This window comes from Equus przewalskii, chromosome 1, assembly GCF_037783145.1.
Source record: "Equus przewalskii isolate Varuska chromosome 1, EquPr2, whole genome shotgun sequence".
In the NCBI taxonomy this organism is placed as follows: domain Eukaryota; kingdom Metazoa; phylum Chordata; class Mammalia; order Perissodactyla; family Equidae; genus Equus; species Equus przewalskii.
In genome coordinates this window covers 127,354,823-127,380,934 of record NC_091831.1, presented here as the reverse complement: position 1 = coordinate 127,380,934, position 26,112 = coordinate 127,354,823, and the positions used below count along the sequence as shown (strand labels likewise).

The 26,112-nt window shown below is 40.5% G+C and overlaps 1 long non-coding RNA gene and 2 other non-coding genes across 4 annotated transcripts; all 3 read left to right on the top strand.

The window, feature by feature from the left end:
* Positions 1 to 110: 110 nt before the first annotated feature.
* On the top strand, positions 111 to 17,838 carry LOC103558601 (uncharacterized). 2 transcript variants are annotated; one of them, XR_546772.2, is made up of 5 exons: positions 111 to 243; positions 4,786 to 4,898; positions 5,499 to 5,555; positions 15,319 to 16,202; positions 16,793 to 17,838. It is a non-coding gene; the product is annotated as an uncharacterized lncRNA (long non-coding RNA). The 2 variants fall into 2 exon arrangements; XR_011527456.1 differs by having other exon boundaries at positions 4,783 to 4,898.
* Positions 11,172 to 11,287, top strand: LOC139078625 (U5 spliceosomal RNA). Its single transcript, XR_011531644.1, has one exon. It is a non-coding gene; the product is annotated as a U5 spliceosomal RNA (small nuclear RNA).
* A 1,017-nt stretch (positions 17,839 to 18,855) lies between the features above and the next one.
* On the top strand, positions 18,856 to 18,971 carry LOC139078627 (U5 spliceosomal RNA). The gene has a single exon (XR_011531654.1). It is a non-coding gene; the product is annotated as a U5 spliceosomal RNA (small nuclear RNA).
* The last annotated feature ends 7,141 nt before the right edge of the window (positions 18,972 to 26,112 follow it).

The window sequence follows — 26,112 nt, the reverse complement described above, 5'->3', positions numbered from 1 at the left end:
CAACAGTGGGGCAGAAGATAGGAACCAACCCTCATTCCATCTCTTCTCCGCTGTGGGCCCTTCGACACGGCTACCTCCTTAGCCTCCAGTATTGTTTGTTGGATGAATGCATGAAATTTGCTTCTCTGAATATGTTTTCTCACACGTGAAAGAAGAATCATAGTGAAAATATTCACATCCCAGAGGGCATGGAAAGGCCTCCGAGGATGCAACCCTCAGGGTCCAGGAGTTCTAGAGAGCAAGGTGGGTTATCTAGTTCCATGTCACTGTGTTGATTTCCTTTTTTTATTTTTTAAAAATAGCTTTATTGAGATATAATCTACAGCCCTTACAATTCACCCATTTAAAGCATACAACTCAATAGTTTTCAGTGTATTCAGAGATATGTGCAACCATCACTGCAGTCAGCCTGTTTTGTTTTGTTTTTGAAGGAAGATTAGCCCTGAGCTAACATCTGCTGCCAATCCTCCTCGTTTTTTTGCTTAGGAAGATTGGCCCAGAGCTAACATCCGTGCCCATCTTCCTCTACTTTATATGTGGGACGCCTACCACAGCATGGCTTGCCAAGTGGTGCCATGTCCGCACCCAGGATCCGAACCAATGAACCCCAGGCCACCAAAGCGGAATGCGCAAACTTAACCCCTGCGCCACAGGGCCAGCCCCATGCAGTCAGTTTTAAAACATTTTCATCACAGCAAAAAGCCCTGTACACTTAGGTTATCACTATCCTATATTCCCATTTACCCCAGCCCTAAGCAACTACTAATCTGCTTTCTGTCTCTTTGCCTACTCTGGACATTTCATATAAGTGGAATTATACAATATGTGGTCTTTTGTGACTTGTTCTTTCACTTAGTATAGTGTTTTCAAGGTCCATGTCATGTTGTAGCATGCATCAGAACTTCATTCCTTTTTGTGGCTGAATAATATTCCATTATATGGTTGTACCACATTTTCTTTATCCGTTCATCAGTGAATGGCCATTTGGGTTGTTTCTACCTTTTGGTTATTATGAGTAATGCTGCTGTAAACATTTGTGTACAAATTTTTGTGTGGACATATGTTTTCATTTCTCTTGAGTATATACTTAGGAGTGGAATTGCTCAGTCTTATGATAACTCTGTTTAATTGAATGAGAAACTGCAAACTACTTCCAAAAGTGACTGCACTGTTCTACATTCCCACCAGCAATGAATGAGGCTTCCAATTTCTCCACATACTCACCAACACTTGTTACTATCTCACTTTTTAGTTCTAGTCATGCTCGTGGTTGTGAAGTGGTATCTCAGTGTTTCGATTTGCAATTCCCTGATGACTAATGACATCGAGCACCTTTTTATGTGCTCATCGGCCATTTGTATTTCTTCCTTAGAGAAATATCTATTTAGATCCTGGGCCCATTTTTTTAGTTGGGTTATTTGTCTTCTATAGAGTTGTGAGAGTTCTTTATATATTTCAGATACAGGTCCCTTATCAGATATATGATTTGCAAATATTATCTCACATTCTGTGGGTTGTCTTTCACATTCTTGATAGTGTCGTTGAAGCACAAATGTTTTTGATTTTGATGAAGTCCAATTTATTTTTTCTTTTGTTGCTCATGCTTTTGATGTCATATCTAAGAATCCATTGCCAAATACAAAATCAGGAAGATTTGCCTGTGTGTTTTCTTCTAAGACTTATATAATTTTAGCTCTTACCTTTAGATCTTTGGTCCATTTTGAGTTGCTTTTTGCATATTGTGTGAGGTAAACGTCCAACTTCATTCTTTTAAATGTGGGCATCCTGTTGTCCCAGCACCATTTGTTGAAAAGACTATTCTTTCCCCACTGAATGGTCTCAGCTCTCTTGTTGGAAATCTGTTGACCATAGACACATGGCTTTATTTCTAGACTCAGTTCTGTTCCATTGATCTGTATGTCTGCCTTTATGCCAGTACCACACTAGCTTGATTACCATTGCTTTGTAGTAAGTTTTGAAGTCAAGAAATGAGTTGTACTTCGTTCTTTTTCTAGATTGTTTTGGCTATTGTGGGTCTCTTGCAATTCCATGTGAATCTTAGAATCAGCTTATCAATTTCTACAAAGAAGTCAGCTAAGATTCTGGTTGTGTTGAAACTGTAGATCAATTTGGGAAGTGTTGCCATCTTAACAATAATAAGTCTTCCAATCATACACATGGGATGTTTTTCCATTTATTTACATCTTTAATTTTTTCAGTAATGTTTTATAGTTTTCTGAGTATGTTTTGCACTTTTTTAGTTAAATTTTTTCCAAAATGTTTCATTCTTTTTCATGCTATTGTAAGTGGAATCATTTTCTTTTTTTAAAAAAAAAAAAGATTTTATTGAGGTCGTATTGGCTTATAACAATGTGTAAATTTCAGGTGTATGTTATTATATTTCACTTTCTGTGTAGACTGCATTGTGTTCACCACCAATAATCTAGTTTTTATCTGTCACCGTACATAAATGCCCCTTTACCCCTTTTGCCCTCTCCCCACTCCCTTCCCCTCTGGTGACCACCAATCTGTTCTCCGTATCTACGTATTTGTTTGTTTATCTTCCGCATATGAGTGAAGTCATATGGTATTTGTCTTCCTCTGTCGGACTTATTTTGCTTAGCATAATACCCTTAATGGTCATCCATGTTGTCACAGATGGCACGATTTTGTCTTTTTTATGGCTGAGTGGTATTTCTTTGTATATATATACCTCATCTTCTTTATGCATTCACCTATTGATGGGCAGTTGGGTTGCTTCCATATCTTGGCTTTTGTGAATAATGCTGTGACGAACATAGGGGTGCATGTATCTTTTTGAATTATTGATTTCATGTTCTTTGGATAAATACCCAGTAGTGGAATAGCTGGATCATATGGTATTTCTATTTTCAATTTTTTGAGAAATCTCCATACTGTTTTTCATAGTGGCTGCACAAGTTTGCACTCCCACCAGCAGTGTATGAGGGTTCCCTTTTCTCCACATCCTCTCCAACACTTGTTATTTCTTGTCTTATAAATTACAGCTATTCTGATGGATGTGAGGTGATATCTCATTGTAGTTTTGATTTGCATTTCCCTAATAACTAGTGATGTTGGATATCTTTTCATGTGTCTATTGGCCATCTGTATATCTTCTTTGGAAAAATGTCTGTTCATATCCTCTGAACATTTTTTGATTAGATTGTTCATTTTTTTGTTGTAAGTCATTTTCTTAATTTTATTTTCAGATTGTTCATTGCAAGCGTATAGAAATACAATTGATTTTTGTATACTGATCTTTTATCCTGCAAACTTACCGAACTTGTTTACTAGTTTGAATAGTTCTTTGCAGATTTTTTTTAGAATTTCCTATATATTAGATCATGTCATGTGTGAACAGAGATGGTTTTACTTCTTTCTTTCCAATCTAGATATTTTTTATTTATTTTTCTTGCCTCATTGCCCTGGCTGGAACCCCCAGAACAATGAAGAATAGAAGTAGTGACAGCAGACATCTTGTCTTGTTCCTGTTGTTGCCATGAAAGCATGGATACTTTTTTTCAGTATGATGTTAATGGTGGGTTTTTCAGATACACCATTTGTCAGGATGAGGAAGTTCCCTTCTGTTCCTAGTTTGTTGAGTGCTTTTATCATGCAAGAGTGTTGGATTTGAGGGCCAGCCCCAGTGGCCTAGTGGTTAAGTTCAGCTTGCTCCACTTCAGTGGCCCAGGCCCAGTTCCCAGATGTGGACCTTCGTTGCTCTGTTAGCAGCCATATTGTGCTGCTGGCCCATATACTAAAAAGTAGAGGAAGATTGGCACAGATGTTAGCTCAGGGGGAATCTTCCTCAGCAAAAAAAAAAAAGAAAAAGAAAAAAAGTGTTGGATTTGACAAATACTTTTTCTGCGTCTTTTGGCATGATCTTTTATATGTTGCTGGATTTGGTTTGCTAGTATTTCGTTGAGGATTTTTGCATCCATATTCATAAAGATATTGGTCTGTAGTTTTCTTTTCTTGTGAGGTCTTTGTCTGGTTTTGATATCAGAGTAATACTGGCCTCATAGAATGAGTTAGGACGTGTACACTTCTCTTCTATTTTTTGGAAGAGTTAGTGAAGAATTGGTATTAATTCTTCTTTAAATGTTTGGTAAAATCCAGGGGTGAAGCCAGGTGAGCCTGGGCTTTTCTTTGTGGGTAGTTTTTTTTTATTGTTAGTGTTACTAATTAAATCTCTTTACTTGGGGCCGGCCCCATGGCCAGGTGATTAAATTCGCACACTCCACTTTGTCGGCCCAGGGTTTCACCAGTTTGGATCCTGGGCTCAGACATGGCACCGCTCATCAAGCCATGCTGAGGCAGCATCCTACATAGAAACCAGAGACACTCAACAACTAGAATATACAACTATGTACTAGGGGACTTTGGGGAAAAGAAGAATAAGAAAAAAAAAATGAAGATTAGTAACAGATGTTACCTCAGGTGCCAATGTTTAAAAAAAAAAACACTCTTCATTTGTTATAGTTCTATTAAGACTGGTTTTTTTTTGAGTCGTTTTTGATAGCTTGAGTCTTTAGGAATTTGTCTATTTTGCCTAAGTTAGCTAATTTATTGAAATACAGTTGTTTATAGAATTCCTTTAAAATTCTTGTTATTTCTGTAAGGTAGGTAGTAATGTCATTTCTCTCATTTCTGATTCTAGATATTTGAGTCTTCTTTTTTCTTGGTCAGTCTAGCTTAAAGTTTGTCAATTTGGGGGCCAGCCCCACGGCTGAATGGTTAAGTTCATGCACTCTATTTCAGCAGCCCAGGGTTTCACCAGTTTGGATCCTGGCACAGACCTAGCACTGCTCATCAGGCCATGCTGAAGCAGCATCCCACATGGCACAACTAGAAGGACCTACGACTAGAATATACAAGTATGTATCCGGGGGGGTTGGGGGAGAAAGGAAAAAAAGAGAGGAAAAAGAAGGTTGGCAACAGATGTTAGCTCAGGTGCCAATCTATATTAAAAAAAAAAAGTTTGTCAATTTTGTTGATGTTTTCAAAGAACTAGCTTTTGGTTTCATTGTTTGCTCTACTATTTTCTATTCTCTATTTCATTAAGTCCTGCTCCAATCTTTTTTGTTGCCTTCCTTGCTTCAGGTTTAGTTTGCTCTTCTTTTTCAAGTGTCTTAAGGTGAAAGGTTTAGTTTATTGTTTTGAGATCTTTCTTCTTTTGTAATGTACACATTTGCACCTATAAATTTTCCTCGAAGCACTACTTTAGCTGCATCACATGAGTTTTGATATTTTGTATCTTCATTCTCATTCATCTAAAAGTATTTCCTAATTTTTCTTTTGATTACTTTTTTGACACATTGGTTAGGTAGGAGTGTGTTATTTAATTTCTACCTATTTGTGAGTTTCTCAAATTTCTTTCTGTTGTTGATTTCTAATTTCATTTCATTGTGGTCAGAAGACATACTTTGTATTACTTCTATCCTGTTAAATTTATCGAGGTTTGTTTTATGGCCTAGCATATGCCTATCCTGGAGGATGCACTTGAGAAGAATGTATATTCTGCTGTTATTGAGGTGAGTATTCTATGGATGTCCCTTAGGTCCGGTTGGTGTATAGTATTTTCAGTTCTTATATTGTTGGTTGTCTGTCTACTTGTTCTGTCCATTATTGAAAGTGGGGTACTGAAATCTCTAACTGTTATGGTTGAATTGTCTATTTCCCCATGCATTTCTGTTAGTTTTTGCTTCATGTATTTTGGTGCTTTCTTATTAGGTGCATACATATTTAAAACTATTTTATCTTCCTAATGGATTGGCCTTTTAAAAATTATAAAATGTCCCTCTTACCTTTGGTAAAATTTTTTGTTTTAATGCATATTTTGTCTCCTATTAGTATAGTCATTCCAGCTTTCTTGAGTTTGCTGTTTGCATGATAAATCTCTTTCCATCCTTTTACTTTCAATATATTTGTATCTTTGAATCTAGCATGCCTCCTGTAGACAGCATTTAGTGGATCTTGTTAACTTTTTTTAATCAAGTCTGACAATCTCTGTCTTTTGATTGAATTGTTTACTCCATCCACATTTAATGTTACCATTGATATACTTGATATATGTGCCATTTTACTTGTTGTTTTCTATATGTTTCATATCTTTTATGTTCCTCTATTCCTCCTTTACTGCTTTCTTTTGCATTAAATGAATATTTTATAATGTAGCATTTTAACTTCTTTAATAATTTTTTAAAATAATTTCCTCAGTTATTGGTCTAGGGCTAACCACATACACCTTAACTTATCAGAATCAACTTCAAATTTATACTAACAATTTCTATGAGATATAGAAATGTTACTCCTATATAGTTATATTTCCTTGCCACTTTTTGTAGTATTATTGTCAGATAGATTACATCTTTAAATGTTACAAACCCAAAAATATAGTGTTATAATTACTACTTTATACAATTTTATGTCTTTTTAAAGGAGATGAGAGAAGAAAGAAAGTATATATTTATCACTTTTGTTATATTTCTTTTCTTATTTATCATTTCTAGTTCTCCATATTTATTTTTGCAGATTTGAGTTATCATCTGGAGACATTTCTTTAACCCAATACAGCTTTGCACCCACACAAACTCTATGTGCTGTTATTGACAAACATATTACATTTCTACCTGATAGGCCCAACAATACATTAGATACAAATTGTATTATACAATTGCTTTTTAAATCAGTTAAGAGAAAAAAGGATAACAAATATGCATTTATTCTTTCTTTTTTAATTACATAAATCCTCTGGTAATTACATATTCACTGGTTCTCTTTGTTTTTTTGTGTGGACTCAAATTACCATCTAAGGTTACTTACTTTCAGCCTGATAAACTTCCTTTAGTATTTCTCATAAGGCAGGTTTGCTAGCAACAAATTCTCTGTTTTTGTTTATCTGGGAATTTGTTATCATTTTTGAAAGATGGCTTAGCTGGATATAGGATTCTGGTTGGCAGTTTTTTTCTTTGAGCATTTTGAATATGTCATCCCACTGCCTTCTGGCCTCCATCATTTCTGCTGCAAAGTCAGCTATTAATTTTATTTGCATTCCCTTGTAAGTGACAAATTGTTTTTCTCTTACTGCTTTCAAGATTCCCTGCTTGTCTTTGGCGTTCAGCAGTTTTACTGTGATGTGTCTATTTGTGGATCTCTTTGAATGTATTCCACTTGGAGTCCAATGGGCTTCCTGGATGTGTTGATGATCGTTTTTCTATAATTTAGGAAGTTTTCAGCTATTATTTCTCCAAATATTTTTCCTGCTCCTTTCTCTCTTCCCTCCTTCTGGTACTCCCATTACACGTATGTTGATGTGTTTAGCGTTGTCCCATATTACTCTAAGGCTCTGTTAATTTTTCTTCACTGTTTTCCTCTCTGTTCTTTGGATTACATAATCTCTATCAATCAAGCTTGAAGTTTGCTAGTTCTTTCTTCTGCTAGTTTATATCTACTGTTGAGCCTCTCCAGTGAATTTTTCATTTCAGTTTGTACTTTCCAACTCCAGCATTTCCAAGTTTCTTTTTAAATAATTTCTAAGTCTTTATTGATATTCTCCATTTGAGGTACCATTGTCCTCATATCTTCCTTTACTTCTGGTTTTTTTTTTTTTTTAGGAAGATTAGCCTTGAGCTAACTACTGCCAATCCTCCTCTTTTTCCTGAGGAAGACTGGCCCTGAGCTAACATCCATGCCCATCTTCCTCCACTTTATACGTGAGACACCTACCACAGCATGGCTTTTGCCAAGTGGTGCCATGTCCACACCCAGGATCTGAACCAGCAAACCCTGGGCCACCAAAAAGTGGAACATGCAAACTTACCACTGCACCACCAGGCCGGCCCCCTTCCTTTACTTCTTTAATCATTGTTACTTTAGTTTCTTGAACATACTTATAATGTCTACTTTGTAAGCTTTGTCAAATTCAACATCTGGTTACTTTCACAGGTAGTTTCTGTTGTCTGCTTTTTTCCCAGTGTATGGGTCATACTTTCCTGTTTATTTGTATGTCTCATAATTTTTTTGTTGCAATTGCAAGTCCAGGTTGTCACCTGTGCTTCTGACCAACTGACTATAAATCAGAGCTTCCCACAACCCCCTCCTCAGATTTGATTAATTTGCCAGAACAGCTCACAGAACTCAGGAAAGCAGTTTACTTACTAGATTACGAGTTTATTATAAAAGGATATAACTCAGGAACAGCCAGATGGAAGAGATGCACAGGGCAAGATATGCAGAAAGCGGTGCAGAGCTTCCATGCTCTCTCTGGTGCAGCACACTCCCCACATCTCCACATGTTTACCAACCCTTCAGCTCTCTGAACCCAATGCTTTTTGAGTTTTTATGGAGGCTTCATTAGTTAGGTATCATTGATTGAGTCATTGGTCATTGGTGATTGACTCAACTTCCAACCTGTCTCCCCTCTCTGGAGGTGATCACGACCATCATATCAGTAGTGATAAATCATGTTGATGGTACGTACCCTTGAAGTGAGGTGATGACAACGGCAGTATACCTATGTGATCTTCCTCTCAAAAACACATTACCCCTGTCTAATCATGAGAGAAACATCAGACAAATCCCAATAGAGGGTCATTCTACAAACCAATCTGATCACTATGCCTCCAAACTGTCAAGGTCATCAAAACAAGGAAAATCTAAGAAACTCACAACCTACTTAGAGGAACCCAAGGAGACATGACAACTAAAGATAATGTAGTATCCTGGATAGGCTCCTTGAACAGAAAAAAGATATTAGATAAAAACTAAGGATATCTGAATAAACTATGGGCTATTGATTCCTTAATTACAGCACATGTACCATACTAACAATAACATGTTAATGATAAGGGCAACTGGATGTGGGGTATATGGGAACTCTGCACTATCTTTACAATTTTTCTGTAAATTTACAACTTTTCTAAAAAATAAAGTATATTCAAAAATACATCATTGCCCAATTGAGTTTAGGCTATGAATGCAGGGATGATTTATCATAGAAAATCAATGAATGTAACTTTCCACATTAATAGATTAAAACAGAATATTTATTATCTTCTCAATACCCACCCATCCTGTAAGAAAAAAAATCACAGCAAACTAGGAACAGAATGGAACTAGCTTAATCAAAAGAGTTTCTACCAGAAACCTTTCAAGGCCCAGTGCAAAATGAAAATGCAAAGCCTTTGTGCAAAAATTATTAAGAATTTCATGAAGGTGTAGGAGAGGAAGACATTTCCTCTTCCCAAATGGGGGTTCGTCTAGCTGGAGAATGAATTAAATTCACATGAGACAGAATAGCAAGAGAAAATTAAACAAAGCTTTATGAGAACCATGGCCCGGGGCCTTTCTTCCCGAAGGAAGAAAGGGCACCGAAGAAGTGGGGTGCACATAGTGGTTATATACCCCCAAACAGGGTGTTTCACATGTGATTGAAATGTCCCTCCCACAATAGTCACAAGATTGCCCTGTCGGCACAGTGCTTGATGGACACAGCAGGTAGTGGTCGGCTATCTCAGAGGGCTATCTCAGAGGGCGTAGCTGGAGGCAAGTCTATTGTCTTGAGCTGGGTGGTCACAGGTGAGTGCAGCAGTCAGTTCCTAGCCTAAGGAAAGATGCTTAATCCTTAAAGAAATGTCAAAGTTGGGAGGGGGAGGGAAGTCAGTTACAGGAGGTTACCAGGCAAGCACAATAAAATGCAGATTTAAGTCCTTGTCTTTGGCATTCATTAAGAGTTTCTAGAGAGAAGGTCATCTCCCTTCTTCTTCCAGGTACAGAGAGGGAGGCACCTTTTACAGACAGATTTACCTTACAAATGTAAATGTCTCCTAACAAAGGGCGAGTTCCATTCCTCAGAGCCTCCTTCCCTGTCCCAGTTTATCAAAAGCAATCAGCCTCAAATAATCCTGATGCCAAAGAGACATATCTTGGGGGGCCAATTTCAGGTCCCTACAAAGGCAGCAGTAGAACCGGGGCCTTATGAGCACTGGGCCTTATGCACCTGAACGGACTGCTTGCCCCTGAAGCCCTCCCTGTCTGCAGCAAATTTTGTACGTCATGGTGATCCAATGGAAGCTATGATCAAAATAAGAAGAAAATATCCACTGTCATAGCTGCAGTTCAACATCTCTATCAGAGTTCCCAACCAGTTAGGTAAAACAAGAAAAAGAAATAATAAAAAGTATAAGACTTGGAAAAGAAAAAGCAAGGTTGTCACTTTCAGATGATATGCTTGTCTACATACAACATCTAATAGAATCTACAATCTGTTAGAAACAAAGAGTTTAAGGTTGCTGAATGCAAGAGCAATAAGTAAAATTCAACTGCATTACTATATACCAGCAATAAGCAATTATAAATTGTAGTTTAAAAAATCTGTACTAGCCACAAAAACTACAAGATATTAGGAGTATGGTAAATCTAACAAAAAACCTTTATGGTAAAATTATAAAACTATATTGAAAGACATTAAAGTAGACCTCAATGAAGAGGAAGATTTACAATCTTCATGAGTATGATATATATTATATATGAATATAATTAAAAAGTAACAAAATGAAATGCTGATGCCTCCCTCCCAGTTTAAGAAAAAAGATATTGCCAACACCTTTGAGACCCTCTGCGTGCCTTTCCCCAGTCACATCCCTCACTCCCCACTGCCGGTAACTACTGTCCTGAATTTTGTATTAACCATTACCTTTCTATCCTCGCAGCCTGCCCCCACCCCAGCTATCAGAAAAGTCTCTTATTTAAAAAAAAAAAAAAACATACTCAAAGTCCCAAAGTATAAATAGATAAAATCAGAATGTCTGTACTTGATCAGGTCACAGTTTAGATCCCAGACAGCCAAGCCTCAGCTTCGTCCCTCACAGGTGGCTGCAGACCAGGATTTGAATGCTATTTCCGGAGTCCAAAGGACGATTATTCAGGTCTCATTTGCATACCCATAATACACCATAATACACTGCAAACAGTATAATTGTTTTCAAGTAAAAAAAATTCTTTTTTACTCGACTTTTCTAAGTATGAGAATGTTGTTTTCAGAGTATTTAAATAAACTTCTGTCGGTATTAATGCTTGTGATAAATAACCACCATCAATGTACTAGGAGTTGTAGTTACCTGAAAAATGAATTTGGGGTCCCATGCAGCATACTCTGGTTTCTCTTCAGATCGCATAAATCTTTCGCCTTTTACTAAAGATTTCCGTGGAGAGGAACAATTCTGAGTTTCAAACCAATTTTTTGAGGCCTTGTTCTAGCAAGGCTACTTATTTTGGTTTAAGAAAAGGTGGTTTACTTAACTGTGTTTAGTGTTGGTTTTCTCTCACGCTCTGTGTTTACATTACTCATTTGTTCTGATACTGATTTGTGTCCACTTACACACTGAAAAACTTCACTTTTAAAGGATGTTCTCCCATAGTAGCAGTGTCTGTACAAATACACCAAACTGACTCTTTTCACCCCGAATTCTGCACAGCTGTATCGGCATTCAGTTTTTTGAAAGTGATACCTTATGTCCAACACAAGTTTTTGGTGCCTTGTAGTTTTACTTGGCTGGTTTTTGATGCAGCACTCTCCAGTAGAAATATATAAATTTTAGAAATGTATAGAATGTATTCTGTATACAGAATAATATATATTAAGATTGGCACCTGAGCTAACATTTGTTGCCAATCTTTTTTTTCCTTCTCCCCAAAGCCCCTAGCACATAGTTGTATATTCTAGTTGTAGGTCCTTCTGGTTGTGCTGTGTGGGACACCACCTCAGCATGGCTTGATGAGCGGGTGCCATGTCCATGCCCAGTATCCAGGCCGGTGAAACCCTGGGCTGGGCCCGCTGAGCACTTGAACTTAACTACTCGGCCACAAGCCGGCCTGTCCAGTAGAAATATAATGGGAGGTACGGGTAGAATTTTGAATTTTATAGAAGTCCCTTTAAATAAGTAAGAGAAACAGGTGAACTTGATTTTAACAATATACTTTATTTAATCCAATAGATCCAAAATGTTATAATTTCTAGATGTAATTAATATAAATAATTATTGAGATGTTTCACATTATTTCCCCCCATACTTTATGATGAGGATTTTAGGCTGGTTAATTTTAAAACTGCAGATGAGAAGCAGGCTCCGAGGAGTGGAATTTGCTTGCCCTTTGATCAGAGACAATTGCATTTGTGAAGGAAATCTCCATGCCTCCCTCTCTGCGCCAGGAGGAAGGGGGGATGGCCTTATCTCTGGAAACTCTTAATGGGGAAGGCAAGAACTTAAGTTGTTTACTGTCTGGCAACCTCATGTAACTGACCCCCCTACCTTGTCAGCACGCTCTCCCTTGCTCCTTCCTCACTGCAACCCCTTCTCCAGCCCCTGGAGCCAGGCACTAACCTGACTTTCCCTGGTAGTCATTTTCTTGCTTTTCTTTCCTCTTTTCTTCTTACTTCCTCAGAGAATATAACAGGAGGACCACTGTATTAGGGTTCTCCAGAGAAACAGAACCAATAGGGTATATATAGATAAACAGAAAGAGATTTATTATGAGGGATTGGTTACACAGTCATAGAGGCTGAGAGGCCCCATGATCTGTTGTCTGCAAGTTGGAGGCCCAGGAAAGCCCGTGGTGTAGTTCCAGTCCAAACCCGAAGACATGAGAACTGCGGGAGCCAAAGTGGAAGTCCTGGTCGAAGGCCCAAGGCCCAAGACCCAGGAGTGCCAAAGTCCAAGGAGAGGAGGAGATGGATGTTCCAGCTCAAGCAGAGAAAGTAAATTCACCCTTCTGCCCTTTGGTTCTTTTCGGGCCCTCTGTAGACTGGATGATGCCCACTGCAATGGGAGGGTGATCTTTACTCACTCTACTGATTCAAATGCTAATCTCTTCCAGAAGCACTCCGACAGACACACCCAGAAATAGTGTTTTACCAGTTATCTGGGGATCCCTCAGCCCAGTCAAGTTGACACATAAAATTACCCACCCGAGCCTCCTTTATCTCACCTTTACTACTTTATCATCCTCATAACCACCCCTTGGGAAGCCACTCTATGTGTTCTCTTTACCATTCATGGACCCAGAGCACCCTGGACCGTGTTTGTCCCACCTGTAGGCTCAGATTGCTTGTAGCTCCTTGGACAATAATTCCTGCCCCCTGTCTCCTTTTTACGTTGTTTTCCTCCAAGGCTGACAGCCAGGACAAAAGGATTCATGTAAACCCAGGGAAAATAGATGCTTGGGGAGGTGCAAGTCACAAGGTCGGAGGGGTGGATCTGGGACTACCATCCATGCTGCCTTTCAGCCCCAAGAATTCTTCACCTTGCTTTAGGATTTTGCTCTCAGATGTCTCAAGATTTGCCTTTTGGGGCCCTCTGTACTGGAGTATGGAGCAGGGGAAGGTGGTGAGGGTGGAGGCTATGGAGGAGGAATGCTTTGAGCCAACTACAGAAAAGAAGGGACTAGACTCCCATCTCCTCTCCTCGGCGAGAGAAAACCCAACACTCCAGTCCCTTGGTCAAGTGTAAAACCAAGTCCAAGACATTGCTGAGTCCTTAGCTCTGCACTGTCCAATATGGCAACCACCAGCCACTATTTACACTTAATTAATTAAATTAAATGAAAAATTCATGGGCCGGCCCAGTGGCGCAGCAGTTAAGTTCACGTGTTCCGCTTCCCCGTGGCCCGGGGTTCACCGGTTCGGATCCTGGGTGCAGACATGGCACCTCTTGGCAAAAAGCCATGCTGTGGTAGGCATCCCACATATAAAGTAGAGGAAAATGGGCACAGATGTTAGCTCAGGGCCAGTCTTCCTCAGCAAAAAGAGGAAGATTGGCAGTAGTTAGCTCAGGGCTAATCTTCCTCAAAAATAAATAAATAAATAAAAATAAAATTTCCATTTCTCAGATGCACTAATCATATTTCAAGTGCTCAAAAGTCACATGTGAGTAGTGGCTGCCATTTTGGACAGCACAGAACACATCATTTCCATCGTTGTTACTCTTGGCCAAGAAGTCCCCAACATCCCCCACAGCAAAGCACGAATCACGGAACCACCTCAGTTCCACAGGGAGGCTGGGCTGGGCCCGGGCATGGAGGGGAGGTGGCCGGGGTGAGCTGGACTTTGGGAGATCTACTGAGGACTGCTTTCCTGCCTCCCTTTTGCTGATTGCCTTTCTCCCGCTTCACAAAATAAGTTTTGCTGTCTTCCATCCTAAACCTTACCCAAGTGCTAGTCTGGAGGATGTAAAAACCTCAGGCCTCCCCACAAATGTCAATTTAAAATATGTGCATCCATTTTGAGAAAGTGAATGAGTCTGGACAACAAATTTTTGTAAATTAAAATTTCCAAATCTTTTCTTTCAACAGAATTTAAGGAGGGCTTAATCCAGTTGTCACCTGATAGTTCATTACGTGGTAGTGAGTGACATTGTCGAAACTCCTTCCATCTACTGATTCATGGGAACAAGATTTCTTAGGTTACAGCTATACAAGTGAAAAAGAAAAAAGCATTGGAACTAAACCCTATCTCCTGTAGTAAAAAGTAAGATGCATCCATCTAATTAAGAGATGCAGTTCCAATAAAATGACACTTTTAGCTTAATAATTATCAAAATATGTAATATATTCATGTTGTATTGATCGTGTCTACTAGTAATAAGTGTAATGACAAGTCAATCCAGAAGAAAAATATTAATGCATAGAATTTTAAATTCAAAGGATGTGGAGAAGTTTTGAAATTCAACAAATACACTTATTTTATCAGAAAAATATAATTCAGTAATCAAAACACATCCAGGTATAAAAATATTATATTTGTTTTAAATTCTTGAAGAAATGGAATGGAAAAACAAGTTCAAGAAAAAAAGGAATTAGGGGCCAGCCCGGCGGCATAGTGATTAAGTTCACAGTGCTCCACTTTGGTGGCCTGGGGTTCACAGGTTTGGATCCCAGGCACGGACCTAGCACAGCTCATCAAGCCACATTGTGGCAGCCTCCCACATAAAATAGAGGAAGATTGGCAACAGTTGTTAGCTTAGGGCCAATGTAACTCACAAACACACAAAAAGGAATTATGCAAAATTTTTTAACTTTTTAGAAAATGATGAGAGTGGGTATCAGATCTCTTGGGTATTTAGCTTCCACTGATTACATTTTAAAGTGATATAACAGCTTGGAGTATCAATATTTACAACACACAAAGTAGTCATCCATTGCATCTATTTAAACATATGATGTTGTAAGCTACCTTATGAACACCATACATATGATCTTTAAAATGTGGAAGAGGAACATAAATTTTCAAAATTCTTTTAGGAGGTACGAGAGCAAAACGTTGGACTCCCTGACCTCAACAGTTGGGCCTCGAGCTGGAACTGAGCACTAAGGGGAAGCAGCACCGCCCTGTGGCCAGCGTAGAGGCTGCAGCAGAAACGAGCCCAGAGTCCCAGGAAGAAGATAAACCTGGAGGAGCTGAGACCCGGAGGTCCGATGCGCCTTCTCCACAGGGACAGTGTCTCTCCACTTCAAAATTTGAAAGCATTAGGTATTCCTGTGCCCAGACCTGTCTTTTGTAGCTGTGGCCCCAGGGATCTGGCCACAACAAATAGAAACCAGAAGACAATCTCCAGGAAGAGGCAAGGATGATTCAGCATTAATCTCCTAATGTAGATCTCCACTGGAAGAGATTAGAGAAAAGCCATTTGATAATAATCCTGTGAATGCAGAAAAGGCATTTGATGAACTCAAATACTCACTCGATATTTATCTACCTATCTTATTATACTAGAAATAGAGGGGAATCTGCCTAATCTAATGAAGAATACCAACCAAAAACCTCTAGCACACACCACATGTAACAGAAAGTAACTTTCTCTTTAGAGAGAAAAAGACAAGAACAACCAGTAAGTATCAACACTTCCACTGGGTTTTGTACTGCAGGTCCTTGCCAGCACAGTAAAACAGGAAAAGAGAAAAAAAAGGTACAAGGGCTGGAAAAAGAAAAACAGAATTATCATTATTCTCAGTCAATACGATTATCTTCATAGAAGATCCTAAAGGATCCAGAACTGCGCTGTCCCATATGGTAGGCACCGGCCACATGTGGCTATTGGGCACTTGAAGTGTGGCCAGTCTGAATTGAGATGCACTGTGGTATAAAATACATGCTGGATTTGAAGATATGTATAAAAAATTAAAAGGTAAAAATCTCATTTAAAATTTTTATATTGATTATATATTTATATAATATGTTGGGTATATGGGATTAAATACAATATATTACTTAAATAAAATAGAATTAATTTTACCTGTTTATTTTTATTTTATTAATGTGGCTACTAGGAAATTTAAAGTTCCATGTGTGGCTCATGTATTTCCACTGGACAGTACTAATTTAAATAATCCTTTAGAATTAAAGCTATATTTCAGCAAGGCTGTTGGATAGAGGACTGATAACACAAAAATAAACAGCGTTTTTAGGCAACTAGTAAATTGTTTGGATTATAACAATCAATTAAAATTTTTATTTCAAATATCTATCATTTATAATAGCAAAAAATACTCCTAGGGTATTAGATGTAAATAATTGTTTAAAAAGACCACTCCAGAGTCAGTTATGTAGCTTTATAGAAGGAGGTAAAGAAATGAAAAATATAAATGGAGCTCATAGAATGGTAGACTCAATGTCATAAAGGTGGGAAATTCTTCCTAATTTAATCTATAAATTCAAAGCCATGTGAATCAAAAATCCCAACAAAGGTTTTTATGTTTTGTATTTTTTGTTTTTTAGGTTATTTCCTGTATTAAATATCAGTGTGAATTATTGCCAGAAATGGACGTGTCAGCTAGACCATAATCAATGAAACTGCATGGGCCTCTCCAACCCCACATTTACAATCAGGGACAAGTCCATGCTTTCACTTCAGACGTCTTGGAAACTCCATGAATCTGTGGAGGCTGAAAACAAAAGTGGACCTTCCTCGTGGTTCTTTAACCAGTGAAAGCTGCCCAAGACCCTTCCAGAGTGGAGCAAAGTCCAGAAGATGAATGCCTCCTACCACCTAGGAGCAGGGAAACACTCTCTCCCGAGTTACAACCTGGAAAGAGCTCAAAGTGTTCGGAGCGGCTCCTTTCCTGGCCCTTCCCTCAGCTGCTGGCTAAGTTGGAGTGGTGTAGCTGTGACCACAGGGTCGGAACTTTGTATCTTCCCGGGTCTCTAACTTCCCATTACAGTGAAATAGAGCAAGAATGCCAGAGTACTGAAACGAATGAATGTGTGGGTGAATCTCACAAGCATGCTAAGAAGCGAGCCACAGGGGCTGGCCCCGTGGCCGAGTGGTTAAGTTCGCGCGCTCACCTGCAGGCGGCCCAGTGTTTCGTTAGTTCGACTCCTGGGCGCGGACATGGCACTGCTCATCTGACCACACTGAGGCGGCGTCCCACATGTTACAACTGGAAGAACCCACAACGAAGAATACACAACTATGTACCGGGGGGGCTTTGGGGAGAAAAAGGAAAAAATAAAATCTTTAAAAAAAAAAAAAAAAGAAGCCAGCCACAAAAGGTTGTATGCTTCCGTTTATATGAAATGTCCAGAATAGGCACTTTAGGGACAGAAACTGGGGGAGTGGTTGGCAGAAGCTGGGGGATAGGGGGATGGGGAGTAACTGCTAAGGGGTACAGTTCCTTTTTGGGGTGACGAAAATGTTCTAAAATTAGATTGTGGTGATGATTACACAACTCTGTGAATATACTAAAACCATTGAATTGTACACTTTAAATGGCTGAATTGTAGGGCAAGTGAATTATGTCTAATAAAGCTGTTTCTAAAATGTATCAGACAAATTTAAACGAAGTATATGTCAAATACGATTGACTTGTTAGCAAAAGAACCAGCAAAATGAAAAATGAATGTGCCAGTTCAGAGAAGCTGTCAAAGTTTGGAAGTGGAATGTTTACACGAGCAGCTAGAAAACACAAAAACAAAAAAAGGTGTAGTTTCCTTTCCCAAGGTTGTTGGGTTACCACGATTGTTAGGGAGGAGTCCGTGTGGGCTGGTCAGAGAACAGCACATTTTAAAAGCATGGGATAAGGAGACGTGAGAGCTGAAACTGGAATGCAAGATTGCATGCCCAACAGCAGCGTCAGGTGGGGCGGGAAACCTGAAACGGAGCGCGCAAGTCCCAAGTTTAAACAGACATTGCCAGGAATTTTTCTCAGACAAAAATGCAGAATGTTCAAGAGTGTATATCCCGAAGGTACACGGTTAAAAAACAAACAAAAACACAGCAAACAAACAAAACACGGGTGCGGCCACTACGTAGCTGAAGAAAAAGGAAATTGTCAAGCTTTTTAAACCCCTGTGTGCCTTTCCCCAGACACAGCCCTCATTCCCCACCGAAGGGAGGAACCACCGCCCTGAATCTTGCGGCAATCACCTGTTTGGTAGTTTTTTCGTTTTCAGTTTAATAGCAAAGTCTTTATTTAAAAGAAATCAAACTCAAATGTACAAACACAGAAAACATCCCGATCGGGACGGCGTTTCGCTCCCAGACAGCCAATCCTGCGCTTCGCCACCTAACGGTGACGCAGAGGCACCCTGTGAATACTAAGATATTTCCCCAATCGGCAGGGTGGTGACTCGCTTTATTTGCATACCCACAGTGCACTGCGCACAGCTTAAAGAGGCAGAATTTTAAAATTTCTTCCACTTATATTTGCTGAAATTTAAATTTTTATTTTTAAGGTAGTCTGAAAAATTTTATTCAGACACTGGAGCTTGGTGTTAACTAGCCACCATCAGTGTAATAGGACGTTTTTTTACTCGCGCCATCAGCTACAAAGTTGCAAGTTATACTCTAGTTTCTCTTCAGATCGTATAAATCTTTCGCCTTTTACTAAAGATTTCCGTGGAGAGGAACAACTCTGAGTCTTAAACCAATTTTTTGAGGCCTTGTTTCGGCAAGGCTACTTATGTTGTGTTAAAAAGAAGAATTTGTTTGTGTTAGTACTTGCTTTTTCTGTACAGCACCGATGTTGTCGTACGACTGGGGTTGTACATGTCATGAACGAAGGTGGGTTACTTTTCTCTTGGTTTAGGCTGTATGTACACATGTGCGCGCGTATGTTGAATGCGTATGTTTGGGGTGCTCTGTTTGTCTTTTCTTGCTCTAGTGGTTCAAAGCTATTTTGAAAGCTCAGCGTTTTGCTGCCTGTGCTTGCAGTTTTTCTGTTCAGTGTAGCACTAAGTAGAGACAGATGGAATTTTTATTTTTTAGAAGCCAATTAAGTAAAAAGGAAAGCGTGTGAAGTTGATTTTAATGTCTTTAATCCAATAGAGCAAAAATACTTTCATTTTAGTATGCAATCAGTAAAAAACATTATTAAGATGTTTTGCATTATCTTCTTTGGTACTAAATCATCTAAATCCAGTGTGTATCTTACACAGCACATTTCAGTTGGGACTAGCTGCATTTCAAGCACTCAACAGGCATTTGTGGCTAATGACAGCATCTGACAGTGCAGCTTTGCAGCATTACAATGTGTGAACAGACCACGGTTTATGGATCCATTCTCCCTTCATAGAGATTTAGATTTTTCCCGATTTTTCTTATGAGAATGATGTTACTCTTAGTGAGCATGTGCAAGACTCTGTCCCTGAAGTGTGGCATGGAATTGCAGAGTCTTAGGACAGGTAGGTACAGTAATTTTTCCTCAAAGTGAGTGTACCCATTTACACTTCCACTAATGGCCTGTACGTGTCCCCATTGCTTCTCATCCTTACTGGCCCTTGGTATGCTCAGACTTTAATTTTTGCCCATCTGGTAGTCATGAAGTAATATCTTACAATACATAAATATCTTAATGTACATTTCTCTAATGACTAATAAGGTTGAACGTCTTTTCAAAGATTTTTTTGGCCATTCATGGTTTCTCTTCTGTGAAATGCCTGTATTTGTCTTTTGCCCATTTTTCTCTTAGATTGTGAATCATTTTCTTAGTGATTATGGAAGTTTTTTACACAGCCTCTAGACTCTAGAGACTTTAAATAGTAATCTTTTGTTGGTTATATGGTACAATTACTTTATTCCAGTTTATGGCTTGTCTTTCCACTCTTCTTATAGTCTCTCTTGATGAACTGGTCTTAACTTTAATGTTGTCAGATTGATTTTCTTTTCATTATGATTTGTGCTTTTTTGTGTTTTGTTTAATAAATAATTCACTACCTAAAGTTATTAAAGAAATTTTATATCTTTTTTAAGCTATGTCTTTCATATTTAAGTCTTTGATTCATCTGGAATTGAATTTTCGTGTGAAGTGTGGATCCATTTTTATTTTCCCACCAAATGATTGACAATCGTCCAGCCTATTTATTGACTATTTATTGACTTGTGTCTCCTTTCCCCACTACTCTGAGATGACAACTCTGGCATACACCAGCTTTCCTCGTAACCATGGGGATGCTCCTGGGTGCTCTCGCTTTTTTTACACTGCTCTGCTGATGTCTGATGGACATACAAAAAGCTGTACATCTTTAATGGACACAACTTGATGAATTTGGAGATAAGTATACACCTGTGAAACCGTCACCACAGTCGATCCCATGTTTTTTCTGGGCTCTCTATTCTGTTAGATAGGTCTAATTTATCTCTCTCTGAGCTAATATCACACATCCTAATTACTATGGGTTTATAATAAAACTTGAAATCTGGTACGCTTAGTCCCTCTCATTGGTTTTCTTTTCAGGAGTCACTTGGCTCTTCTTTGTTCTTCCCAAAAATGTTTAAAATTGCCTTGTTGATTTCCATGAAAATCCATGTTGGATCTGAGTTTAAGTATGTAGCTTAATTAGGGAGAATTGAATCTTCATCTTATTCATGGACGTGGTTGTCTCTCCATATGTTTAGGTATTCTTTATTATCTTTCAATAAAGTGTTAAAATTTTCTACTATAGATGTTACACCTTTGTTAGTTTTAAAATTGCATTTCCTAACTGTAACATTGCTATTGTATAGAAATGCAATTGACTCTTGTCTAGGATCTTATATCTGACAATCTTACTTGACTCTCTTATTAACTCTAATAATTTGTGTATAGATTATTTTGAGTTTTCTATCTGCACAATCGTATTATTGGGAATTTTTTTCATTTCCTTTCTAATATTTATATTTATTTTTTCTTATATTATTGAGCAGTTAGCATACACAACATTGATGTTACATAATATTAAGTAGAAACAACAGTGGACCTCTTTTTCTTATGCCTGATTTTAAAAGAAATGCTTCTCCATTGAGTCTGATGTTTCTTCTAAGTATTGAATACCTTTTACGGGTAAAGAATGTTTGCTTATATTCTCAGTTTACTAAGAGTTCTACTGTGTCTATTAAGATGATCCTATGGCTTTTCTCTTAGTTTGTTAATATGGTGAATGGCATTGATTGATTTCCAGATGTTGAGCCAATCCTGCATTTCTAGAATAATCTTGCCTTAGTTAGCTCAGGCTGCTACAACAAAATACCATGAATTGGGTGGTTTCAACAACAGAAATTTATTTCTCACGGTTCTGGAGGCTGGAAGTCTGAGATCAGGCGCCAGCATGGTTGGGTTCTGGTGATGGCCCTCCTCCAGGTCGCTGATGGCTGACCGCCTGTGTCCTCACACTGCGGAAAAGGAAAACCCAAGCGCTCTGGCCTCTTCCTATAAGGGCGCTAATCCCATTCATGAGGGCTCCACCCTCGTGCCCTGATTACCTCCCAAAGGCCCCCACCTCCTAATACCACCACATTGGAACAAGGGTTTTAACAAATGAATTCGAGAAAGAAGGTCACAAACATTCAATCCATTGCAAAACTCAACTTGATCATATTACAATTTTAAACATTGTTGGACTCAGTTTGCTAATATTGTGATTAGACTTTTATATTTAAATTCTCTAGTGGGATTGGCCTGTAAAAATATTGCTTCATTGTACTGTCCTTGTCTTGTTTTATTATCAAGGATGTAAAATCTCATAACATGGGCTGGGAAGTATTTCCTCGTTGTTTTAACCTCTGAAAGAGATTTTGTAACTGATGGAGTGATCTGTTCCTTGAATGCTTGCCAGTGATGCCCTCTAGGCCTAGAGATCCGTGTCTTCCTTAGTCATAGGACATTCAGGTGTCCTATTTCTTCCTGAGTCACTTTTCTAAGTTACATGTACAGTTGGAATATGTACATTTTCTGCAGTTTTAAAATTTATTGGCACACAGTTGTTCATTATTTTCTCTATCCTTTAAGTCTCAGCAGTATCTGTAGTTATGTCCCTTTTTTCATTCCCAATATTATTTGTTTTTGCCTTCGTTTTTTTTTAATCTGATAAATCTTGCCAGAAATTGTCAGTGTTATTAGTGTTCTTTTTCAAAAAGCCAAATTTGAACTTTGATGATCTTTTCTAGCATATCTTTTTTTTCCACACTAATTTCTGCTTATATCTTCAATTATATTCTTCTGCTTACTTTCTTTGTAGTTTTTCTGTTGTTTCAAGGGGAATTTTTGTGGCATTCAACAAGCTGATATTAAAATTCATTTGGAGGGGCCGGCCCCATGGCCGAGTGGTTAAGTTCGTGCACTGGGCTTCAGTGGCCCAGGGTTTCACTGGTTCAGATCCTGGGCATGGACATGGCACCGCTCATCGGGCCATGCTGAGGTGGCGTCCCACATAGTAGAACCAGAAGGACCTACAACTAGAATATACAAGTAGGTACTGGGGGGCTTCGGGGAGAAGAAGAAGAAAAAAGAAGATTGGCAACAGATGTTAGCTCAGGGCCAATCCTTAAAATAAAATAAGTCATTTGGAAAAGGAAAAGATGTAGACTGGCCTTTCCTAAACCCCCACCGCAGTGATATTTCAGTCTCCCCACCCAGGTTCTCATGTTCTGCTGGATGTCTTCCTTGTCCTTCTGTGTTGGCTTTCCCTCCACACTAGAAGCTCCTCCCGACAGCCTCAGTCTTGTCCTTCCTGTAGCCCATGGCCCGGGCCGTGGAAACACTAGGTCTCAGGAAATGCGGAAGGGAGCTGCAGAGGAAGGCAACGTCCCATTGAGCGTCCTCAAGAGGAGCCAGTCGTCTGTGAGAAAATGGAGGCAAGTGTCCCCCCGCCTGCCTCACGGGGGGTGGTGAGAGGCAGATATACAAACTAAAACATGGCTCTAATGTTCCCGAACTAGGCAGCAACGCAGTGGCGCCCTGCAGGGCCCTCCCTGCATCTTCAGTAACAGGTGTGATCTGCTCCACACAGGCGGAGGCAAAGGAGACAAGAACCCAGCTCAGACACACGCAGACACACACGCACGTGCACACTCGCCACATTTGCTCCACACGCTGGAGGTTTGAGGCGACTTGTGCCTGCCACACCAAAGCCCCGCTGTCCAGCCAGGGCCTGCAGGCAGAACTGTGGATGCTGCTCTCACATGTTGACGTTGCCTGCGCCACTTCCCTGTGCAAGCAGCACCTCTAGGACACTAAGGACAGGGACCTCAGTGACAGCACCTCACTTTGGGTGTCTTGGGGGGTGAAGGGTGAAGGGGTCCCTCCCTGGTGCTCCGTGTGGGCAGAGCTGAGAAGGCAGCCCCAGATGCTTGCTTCCCTCTGTTTCCTCAGAGCCCAAATCAGCACTGTGTGGGGGCCATGTCACCACATAGCCAGAATCACTGCCGCCCCCAGCCCTTGGCCCCCCACCCCAGGATCCCACACCAGCAAGGCCCAGCTGCCTCTCCTTTCTGAGGCCCCTCCCAAGATCCCTTTCTACGGGCAGCCCTGGGATGGTCTCCAGAACACATAGGAATTCTAGTTACGCCCCCTTTCCAGAACAACTGGGTTGTTGTCTAGGAAGCCTCCTCCCTGTCACGGAGAAGCCTCTTGATTCCCTCAAAGGTAGTTTTCCTCCTGAGGTGACACAGGGGACTTCTGACCCTTCCTCTTGATGACGAGACCAAAAACCGCTCAGGTTCAGTCTCCCAGGACTCCTGTTATCCTGTCATCCTTCCCCTTCATTCTGCAAACCTTCCCAAGACTCTCATCGAAGGCACAGTTTACTATTTCTTCTCCTGAACGCCACATACTGAGTGAGTTTTGCCACTGTGTTTATCAAGCAAGAATTTAGTCATTTCCCATTTGTAATGAATCAAGAGCATATTTGCCCACCAACTGGAGTTCTGATCAGCATGAGGAGACCAAAGCTGTCTCCCAGGACTGGGCTAACGCCGGCCCAAGGGGAGGGGGTCAAGGCCCAGCCGTGGGTGGACTGAAGCAGTTCCTGCCTCCGGGACCACCCTCCCCAGTGCTGAGTGTCCTCAGCCCCAGCCTGGGGACTGTTGGTCTATGATCTGCAGACTGTGAGGCAGACAAAAGTGTGGGCAGTGGGGTTGTGGCAAGAGCATGATAGCGGGTGGAGAGATGTGGGTTCTCGCCCTGGCTCTGCCGCTAATGGGCTGGGTGACCTCCTCCAGTCAACTGCCCTCTCTGGGCTTGGCCTCCCCATTTGTCAGGGGAGGGGTGAATTAGATAATGTCCAAATTTCCCTCCAGGCCCTGGCATTTTGTGATGCTACGCTCTGGGCTCAGGGGAGTGGAGATAAGAGTGTGACAGAAGCTGACGGGCGCTGACTGTGATCAGAACTGCCCCTGCCTCCAGCCGCACAGCTGCTCCCACTAGGGCCCATTGAGACACTGCTCCCTGTGGGGATGAGAGACACGGCAGGGCCAAAGCAGGGCTGCGTGGTCACGCCAAGACAGCCAAGCCAGACATGCTGGCACACGCCCACACACATTCACAAGCACACCGGCGCACACTCACACATGCATGCACAAGCACCGTCACACACACATGCATGCACATGTGCACTCATACTCACACATGAATGCACACACCCACATACACTAACACACTTATCCCAAGTGCTGTGTGCTACTTGGCTTCACCAAGTCTGGGGATCTGCCCACTTCTGTGCCCTGAGTCGCCAACTGCCATTTCTTGGGGTGTGTCTGTGAGGCTGGGCACAGGGCATCCTGCTGGCCCAGGTGTGTCAGCCTCTCTGGGCGGGCTGAGCCCACAGAACCGCAGCCTGGTTTTCAAGAGCAGCCAGCAGGCACTGGATGCCAACTTTCCTGTGCAGATGTCTGCTCTGGGTCCCCACTGCCGGCTCCCACTCACTAATATTTCATGAGTCTTAATCGTTCTCCAGTATCTCCCACAGAGTAATGGCACTTGTCGCTGACTGGGAAGGGGGAGGGAGAGCAGGAGTGACACGGGTGGACAACTGGCAGCAGGCAGATGACAGGAGCTGACTGGCTATTGGCCCTCCCCGGGGAGAACCCCAGCATCCACATCTGTATCCCCAGCATTTACCCCAGAGCCTGGCACCTCCTGGGCTCAAGAAATGTTTCTTGATATAAACCAATGTTACAGAAATGAAAAATTAATTAATTAATTAGTAAAGAAAATGTTTCTTGAAGGGATGAATGGATGTCTGACTAGAAGAAGGAGATAAGGAAAGAAAGACAGGAAGAGGAGGGAAGAAGGTGGGGGAGGGGAGATGAATAAAGGGAGGTGAGTGGGGACAGGCTTAGGGAGCTTTTCTTTTTACATCTTAATTTAAAAGGGGTCAGACCGATACTGTAGAGTCTGGTAAGAGCATTGAACTGTGGGCATGGCTCTTCTTTTCCTTCCCATTTCCTCTTGAGATGAAATGTGTCCATCCTGTGCTGTGACGCTGAGCGATCTCTCTCTGAGCCTCAGTTTTCCCATCTCTACGTTGGGTCTTCCCTTCCCTCACAGAATCATCAAGAGATAAAAGTGAAATAACAGAAAAGGAATAGTGTTTTGGGAAACAAGCGTGTGTGCCTAATGGCGGGGTTGGTACGCCCACAGTAAAGCTGAAAGGCAGTGTGTTCAGTGGTTACCACTCAGGCCCTGGAGCCACACTTCCTGGCTTCTGATCCCAGCTCTTCCACTTCACTTCCTAGCTGTGTGACCTAGAGCAAGTTACTTAACTTCTCTGTGCCTCGGGTACTTCATCTGTGAAGCGGGCATGATGATAATAGTATAGGTTTAGTATTAAGTGTATTGAAATGG